This window comes from Cryptomeria japonica, chromosome 3, assembly GCF_030272615.1.
Source record: "Cryptomeria japonica chromosome 3, Sugi_1.0, whole genome shotgun sequence".
Classification (NCBI taxonomy): domain Eukaryota; kingdom Viridiplantae; phylum Streptophyta; class Pinopsida; order Cupressales; family Cupressaceae; genus Cryptomeria; species Cryptomeria japonica.
The window spans coordinates 593,627,979-593,636,791 of NC_081407.1; positions in this window are offsets into that span (position 1 = coordinate 593,627,979).

Here is an 8,813-nt window from a genome sequence, read left to right on the forward strand (position 1 = left end):
TAAAGATATACTTGGATTTTTTCAAGGGCCATTACACAGATGCTGCGGCGATTTTGATTTAATTTTGCTGGATAGTTTGTATAGGAAGGTGCGGCATTACTGAAATATATCTTTCATTTTAAGAGCATCCTGTTCATTTGTTGGAGAACAATTACCATGAAAGCTGATCCTGGAAGCATTTAAGTGGTTGACATCTATGCTATGATACTCAAGTACATTTAGTTCGGTTATTTTACACTCAATTCCAAGTTCCCATACAGTTAGCTGATGCTTTAATTTCATAAATTCAAATTTTAGAGTGAAGTTATTTTATTTCAAGAAGTGTAGCTACATGGCAGCAAGGGGTGGATGTTTATAGTGTATGTGTGTTAGCAAAAAAATCCCAACATTAGTTTGATGGCCATTTACACACCAAATTAATAAATAGTATTTAAATGTATATAGTGTTTGTAAATATTTAAAATATGACTAACATTATTTTCTATTTTAAAACATTTACAACATAAAATATAAAAAATATTTATTTAAATATTTAAGTACCTTAGATATATATTTAACGGCTATTTATACCTATTTAATTTCTCATCGGCAAGGAGTAATAGATGTCTGCACACCAGATTTTGAATCTGTGAGGAGCGGCAGCAGCCTTGGCCTTGAAGGACAGTCAGACCCAAGGTGGACCCAATAATATTTTCTGCTATGGAGATGCATATTTATAAACCTACTAGTATTAATTCATAATTGTATGAGCAATATATTGTATCAATTATATTCTATTGGTATATCTAAGATATCTATATTAGTTTACTAGGTCCTCAGAATTCAGAAGTCTCAATCATTGGCCTTCTGAATTAGAATTTAGTCACATGAAGGTTTCTTTCAATTTTGTTTTGCAGGGATTTGCTATTTCTAGCCAATGCCGTTGCCTTAAGTTAGACCTCAGTGTCTCAGAAGCATGAAGATTAGAGATTCAGAAACATGATAATTGACTATTATTATGGTTTGGACATTAGCTTGAGGCTACATTGATGTCGGTAATGCTTGAAGTAATTTCTCTCATTCATGTAGGACTCACATCCATGAAGTTGGATCACATATTTTATGGAAGTTGATGCTCATTTTATTTATGGTGGAATCATATTTTGTTAGGTGCATATAGCTTAGGAGCAAAGACATTTTGTTTCAAATCTTGTATTTGTAGGGGAAATAGGAGCTGCGATGATTCCCTTATTTCTTTTCTGTCTAGAGATAGTGGCTGTAGGGAATTCGATTGGGCATTAGCAGGACAGTTCATTATCATCAAGGTTGTGCAGAAACTTTGATGTCATGGGTGGAAAATACACCTCTTTTGCCTTTATGAATGTTCTGAACAGGACGTAGCTCATAAGTGCCATTCAAGAAATGAATCTGGGCAGGTCACCTCAGCTTGAAAATGCAAGTTTGAACTTGTAAATGCACACAGCTTAGCTAATACACTCTATTTGTCCAGTAAAAGCTATATATTTTATTTATTAACCAGCCTCATAAAATCAATCTTGTGTGTTAAACCAAGTTTGTTGATACATTTTTGTCCGGGAGGTTTCTAAAATGTGATAGAAGTTAAACCCATGTTTGGATTTAGTTTCTGCGGTAGTAATTTTAGCAAGAATGCTTTCTAGCGTGGCAATTTGACCCACAAAGCCAAACATTTGCAACAACCAATGTAGAGGTAAACCGTACTACTAGTTTTTCAATGGGGAATTTAAAAATAAAATATATGGACAAGGTGACTGGAAACATAGAGGAAAGAAAAGAGGCATAGGGGTTTTGAAAGAAAGAAAATAGGCACAGGTGGATTTCTTGTAGAGACAGTTTGTGAAGTTGATTACTGACCACCTGAAGTCCTTTAAATAGTATGTCCTATGAAGATTTCGTGGAGAATCTGGAGATAGATTTCTTGTTCACATGTTTGTTGAGATTTGTTTATATAGAGCTTAGTTTTTTGATTTCACATACTTACTCTTGTCGAGGAAAAACAAACAGTATTGGTTAGCCAACCATTTAGTCAATCTTCATGGTCCAACATGATACAAGCATTGACAGTATCAATTTTTGATGTTGGACATTCTAACATAGATATCTGGTACTGCTGAAATGATATTTGAGGTCATCAGAGTAATATTTAGGTTGCTGGTTCACTGTCAGATCCAATATATGCATCACTACGTAGTGTTATTTGAATGCAGTAGATGATAAGCTGTTGTGACTAAGTTGCATTGACAGTATCAATTTTTGATGTTGTACATTCAAACATGTATTATGAGTGGCACTTGAAAGGAAAAAATTGTGCTTGCTGCTGAATTGATATTTGAGGTTATCAGAGTGATATTTAGGTTGCTGGTTGACTCTCAGATCTAATATATGCATCACTACATAGTTTTATTTGAATGCAGCAGATGATAAGCCGATGTGACTAAGTTGCACGGCAAGTAGGATGCCATGGGTCACAATTTTTAAGAATGTTGTGATATATGAGAAATCTTGATGTTAGAAGATAATATGAGGTTCACTGTCAAATCCAATATATGCATCAGTTTGTAGTTTTTTTTTGAATGCAGCAGATGATAAGCTGGTGTGATTAAGTTCCATGGCAAGCAGGATGCCATGGATCACATTGTTTAAGAACATCACGAGTAATCTAGATATTAGAAGTTAATATGATGTTTAATAATAATTAGGCAGTGGGTAGACAAAAGTTCTTCTGGGCATTAGCAACATAATAGTTTCCCCAATTCAGGTTTTGCAGTAGCTGCAATTCTTTTAGTAAAAATATTTTCCTTGTAAATGTTTTTGCAGGTATCACAGTCAATTATGATAAGAATAGAGGTGAGTTTCACATTGAATTAGGTTGAAAAAAGAAGCATTTAACATTTAAATCTGATGCTGATACCTTAAAGTGACAGTTTGGCACTGCCAATAGATACTAAAAGTCAACACAATGTGTATTCCGATAAAAATCATATTTTATATTATTTTTAAATCATTCTTGTATGATAGACAAAGTTTGTCAGTGTATCACACCTGGAAAATTCTGTGGTCCTGAAACTTTAATTAGGTTTAATTCTATTATTGTGTTAACATTTCTTTATTTGTAGGCTGGCTGTAACTAATGCCAGCAAGAGTGGCTTGTGTAGTTAACTGATTACTCTGCGAAACCGAACAATGTCATCTAAATATGAAACATGGAGAGAGAATGTTTCCTATTGTGCTGGGAAGTCAAACTAAATTTGAAGGGTAGAAGTGACAGTAGAAGATATAGTATTGTTCTGTTGTTTCAGCATCCGAGTCGTTGTCAGTGAATTATTTGTTGTGTAGAGAGAGTTGGTCTACAATCTAAGTGTTTTTGTCGAAGGCCTTTTTTGATAGAATATTTTTCTTACAAAGTATTTTGTCTTGTTTGCACCTACACCTCTGAAGGGGCAAAGGTTAAAATTGGCAAGAAATTTCGTCTTTTGGGAAGCTGAGGGGCTGATTTTAACTGTTTTTCTAATGTGCAAAATTGACTATGTTGTATTTCACCTTTTAAAGTTTAGGTAGTTGTGATAAGGTTATAATATATTATCAATGTTGTTGAGTGGATATGGAATCATGAAGTTTTAATTAGTTAGTAAAGCTGGACCTTAAATTATTGTGCTGAAGCAGTAGTCCCTTAATGTCCAAAACAACGCGTGATAGAAAGAGCTTTCATTCAGCCCTTTTTTTGGGTCATTTGAGTAACATATCCTCTTATGATTTCGTTGTCGATTCCTGTAAAACATATCAGGAACAAGCTTTCTTCCAAATTGATTTTGTGCATATTGGCGATGAATGGGTAGATTCATTTGTTGTATTACAAGCCATACTGTTGCTTCTTGACCCGATAAAAGATTATGCACTTTGGGCAGTCCTTTTTGGTCCCCAAACATGCTTCACGGCAAGTTACTGTAAAATATACCTATTTAATGGATATTCCTGAACATTTATCAAGTTCAGAGAACAAATTCTAGATATGAAGATCCATAAAAAGCACCATTTTATTATTTGTAGTCTGAAGCCTAGTTGGGATTGAAAGATCCATATATTGACAACACATGAAAATATGATAGTCATGTTATTGACGTGTCGGAAGACAAATCTCATACAAATTCTTTCCTTTTAATGTTTTGAAACACTTATAATGCAATTTCTGATACGGTGATAGTAAAATGTTACAGTAAGAAGCACCATGACATTAAACATTACTGAAAGTTCGTTACAGTTTAAATTTTTTTAACTCTTGTTTACCATTTGAGGCATTATGTTTTTCACTTTGCTCTAAAGATTTGTTGAATTTTTTATTTGAAAAGAAGTCAATTGCATCGATTAAGGTTGTGTATGCTATTATTATTGTCCTTAAAAGTTTATTCAATATACCTTGTTACACATCGAGTACAACACTAATGATTGGAAATGCAGTAGATCTTGAAGGTTGCCAGTCTAATATTTTTAATTAATATGAGAATTGATAATCCATCTTACCCTTATATGGTTACAAATAAAGGCAACATCTTTCTGTCAGGCAACTATATTAACTTCTTGTTTTCTGAGGACAAACTTCCAAGTAAGGTAAACTAACCATTAATAAAAGAGTAGTAGACTGAAGGCTAGAGGTCAAATTGATTAGAGAAGTCGAGCTTTTTCATAATTTGATAGCATGCATGATTACTGATCATATTCTGCCATTTAGTATTACAACCAAAAATCTGACTGAACGTATTCTCACTGTGGTTATTTTGGAAATGTATGATGAAAGTGAACTCTTAATGGTCACACGGTAGTGTCATATCAACCATATGGAGAAGTCACCTTGAAAGATGGAAATTACCATATGGCAGGTTGAAGGAAATTCACTTTTGTGTGAGTTGAACAAGGATTTTTAATACATGCATAAGAGCGAAGTATTTGTTATTTAAAAAGCACTAGTCGTCTAAACTTTTTGCATTGGTTCTGGGGAAATATAACAGTACTGATAAAACTGGCACCATTATGAATACAAAAATTGAAGTACCTTACCGTTTTTTTAATAGCAAGCAAACGCAAGAACGTGATTACAATTACCTTGGATATAATTTTAATTAAAAAATGAGCTTCATTCATATCACGTTAGGAGATTCAGCCTACTTGTCAAACTGTAATCCATATCTGTATAAGAGGAAAATATTTAGAATAATGAAACCCAAATCTGTCTAATAGTAAAATAGTGACTATTATATGATCTGTGGCAGTACCCAGGTCAGATATTGCATGCTTCCACTTGTAGAGCTTGAAGACATGCATGCAATTTTAACATTAAAAATGCAAATGGTCTAGTTAAAATTTCTATCGAACTATTAAATTGATATTTAAGAATATTAAAAATGCATATACTTGAGAAGAAAACTTTATAAAGCAATTTTAAAAATGCAAATGGTCTATTTAAAATTTCGATCGAACTATTAAATTGATATTTAAGAACAGTAAAAATGCACAGAATTGAGGAGAAAACGTTATAAAGAAATTTGCAAAATATGAAATTATAATCTAGGGAGATTTTTTTTTAATAAGAAGTCTATAAGAAGACGTCTAAATATTGTTTAGGATGTTAATAGGTTTTGTCATTGGTAAATTTGTTTTTATAGGGATATTCAAGGTAACAATAAGCAATTTTTTTAAAAAGTAATTGAACTTTACTAGGGGTGAGGGGTCGGGGTGCAATTGTTATGGTACTTGTTATGGATTTGTTGTGTATTTATACAATATATTATAAATAATTAGTTCACATGTAAATTAAAAAATATTTAAATGTTAAGATAGAAGTATCTATGAATGTTAAATTAGAAAGCATAAATGTATTCGTTAACAAGTAAAATAAACATTTTCTGTTTAAAATAAAATATCATAAATCTCTATTATTTTCATTTAGACAATTATTGGTTTAGTGAAAAAATATCATCCTTGGGTACAATTGGGTAGCAATATTTATGCATTGGGGTATTTTCTCAAGAAATTTGAAGGATTGTCAAAAATTTTTAGTGCTCAATAATTGGTTGTTTGAGTTAGATAGAAGTTGTATTTTAAATGAATGTTTTTTTTATAACAACAATTAATTTTTATGTTCAACTATTGGTCCATTTATGCTGGATATAAAAGTTAGAGAAAAAAAAATGTGGTTATCAATAGATATTTGGTGCATTTAGGTTTTATGTAAGCTATATTTAAAATAAAAATACGATATTCTATACAACAAAACAAATGATTTTTTTGTCCAAATTGCTAGGGATACCATGATTAAGTTTCATTTGAATTTTCAAAAAGTCCAATTTTGGACATTTTTTTGTAGATGTGTTGATGTGGCAAGTTTCATGGTGAGGCACAACTCCAAACTGTAGTTATAGATAGATAAAAATCTAGTCCAAATCTAAAAAAGGGTATTATCGTCACATGCTTGCAATGTTAGCTTGCACAACTTATTCCATGCAATTACATGCACGCAATGAAGAATTGATGTTAGCTTCAAAAGGTAAATTGGAAGAAGATCATCTCTCCATGTGAAAGATTGAAGAACAATTGTATTGATAGTCCTTTCCATTTTTTGTAATAGCATCTAGAAGCAAATTGGAATAATGATCTTCTATTAAAAAGATTTAAGAACAATTGATTCAAGAGGACTAGTTAATTACTCTTATAATTTTTTTATGATTTTAATGCATTGTAAGTTGAGAGGTGAAGGAGCAACTAAAACAAGAATAGTACGGATATGAAAAATGTTTTAAAAAGAACACACTAACATTTTAACTCTTTATCTTTTTTTTTTATCTTAATAAACTTGCGAACATGTGAGATAATGAGAGGTTGTGCAACTACATATTAATTTATTTAGATATAAATGTCTTTTCAAATTATTTTAAATCTTCCTAGGTATGTGTTTTTAATCAAGGTTGTCCCAAGTTTTTGGGTCGGGGGATGTGTGCCAAAGTCCCAAAATTTTCAAGCCAATTTATGGGGTGGCTATATAAAATATATTAAAAAATTTAAAATATATAGAAAATTTCAAATGCTTATACGAAAACATCGATAAAGCATGCCTATATACATTATATTCATACAAAAACATGGATAAAACATGCATATATAAATTATAGAATCTTAAACATATAACATTTATGTTCAGTATTCATAATTCATTGTCAAAACATTATAATTATGAGATACATCCTCGTTCAATAGTTGCGTACGATCATATGCCTTTCCTTTATCAAAAAATGGTTATGGTTGCATTCTCTTATTTTATAGTTGTATTTTTCTATTACACAACTTCTCACTTTGTCTTGCAGTTTTATACTTCCAATTTACAACTCTATGTAGTCGTACTTTTGTTCAATCTACATTGTATGTAGTTGCATGGCTGCTCATTGTTGGAACGAGTTATATTTGTATACTCTTATTCTATAGTTGTATGCTTTCTTTCCATGGATAGTAATTACATTGGTTCTTTTTATACTAGACTTGCTCATTTTACTGTTGTATGCAGTCCAAAAGAGATTGCTAATACTAATAAAAAAAATGATTTTTTTTTAAATGGCTACTTGACGTCAGAGACATTTGGTTGTGCTCAATGTCCTTGGGATGGCTAAACATCCTTGGTCCTAGGGAATGCCGTCCTTGGGTTTCCAACAAAAAAGTACAAATTGGGGATGCCTAGGTCATTCCAGGCCCTTCTCGCATTTTGGAGAATCGGGACAAGGTTTTTAAACCCGGTGACCCATGTTTTGGATTGGAATGCCTTGTAGGTAGAGGACAGGAAGCTTTCTTTGGATGCCATGTGCATTCTTCAATGTCAAGGGTTGACCCTTAGGGGTCGCGACATAGAGCAAGGGTCCAATGGGACTTGAATGATGAGTCTTCGACAACATGGGAGGATGCAACACAAATGAGAGAGCTCTTTCCTTATTTGTTCTAAGGCTTCCAAAAGTAAGCCTAGACCAAGGGGGAAGGATGTAGTGCCCTTCTGTGACACTCTTGTTTTGATGCATTTGACAGTTACATATGGACTTGTTTTAGACTTTTTATTTGAGAACTATGTGGTGACTCTTGATATATTGTTTCTATGTTGGATGATGGTGTGCTCAAGACTATGATGATGTTAGGGTATTTATGTATACTCATTATCATGTGATATGGCTTACATTTATTTATTACGATGTTGTGCCATGTGCTAACCCTTATTTCATGTTTACATTCAATATGATGTTGATATCATTGATGATGTTATGTGTTTGCCATGTTGTCTTATTGTTGTGAACGTGATAGGGACGATGTCCTTGAGTAATGTAGTTTTTTATTGGAATGTTTCTTTGAAATTTAATTCTCTCTTGAAAATGTCCATTACATAACTTTGTTAGGGCTTGTTTTTGTAATGGCTTTTTAGTCTTGGTAAATTTTCTCCAAAATTATCCCTTGTATAATATTTAGTGGTTAAAGGTCATGGGTCCCTTTTTATAATTACAAAGTTTTGGTTCTCTTTAGCCTTTTGTATGAGTATCTATAACATGATCATTACAAGTCTTTTGTTTGATGTGCAACATGTTTTACTTTGAGTAATCTTAATTATCCTGATGTGCAACATGTTTTACTTTGAGTAATCTTAATTATCCTGATGTAAATCTTGTTTGAGTGCATTTGAATCTATGTATAACTTTGCTTAAGTGTTGGTGCAACACGATGGTGCATGAGATCCATTGTTGTACAAATCAATTACTTCATCTTTGAAAAGTCAA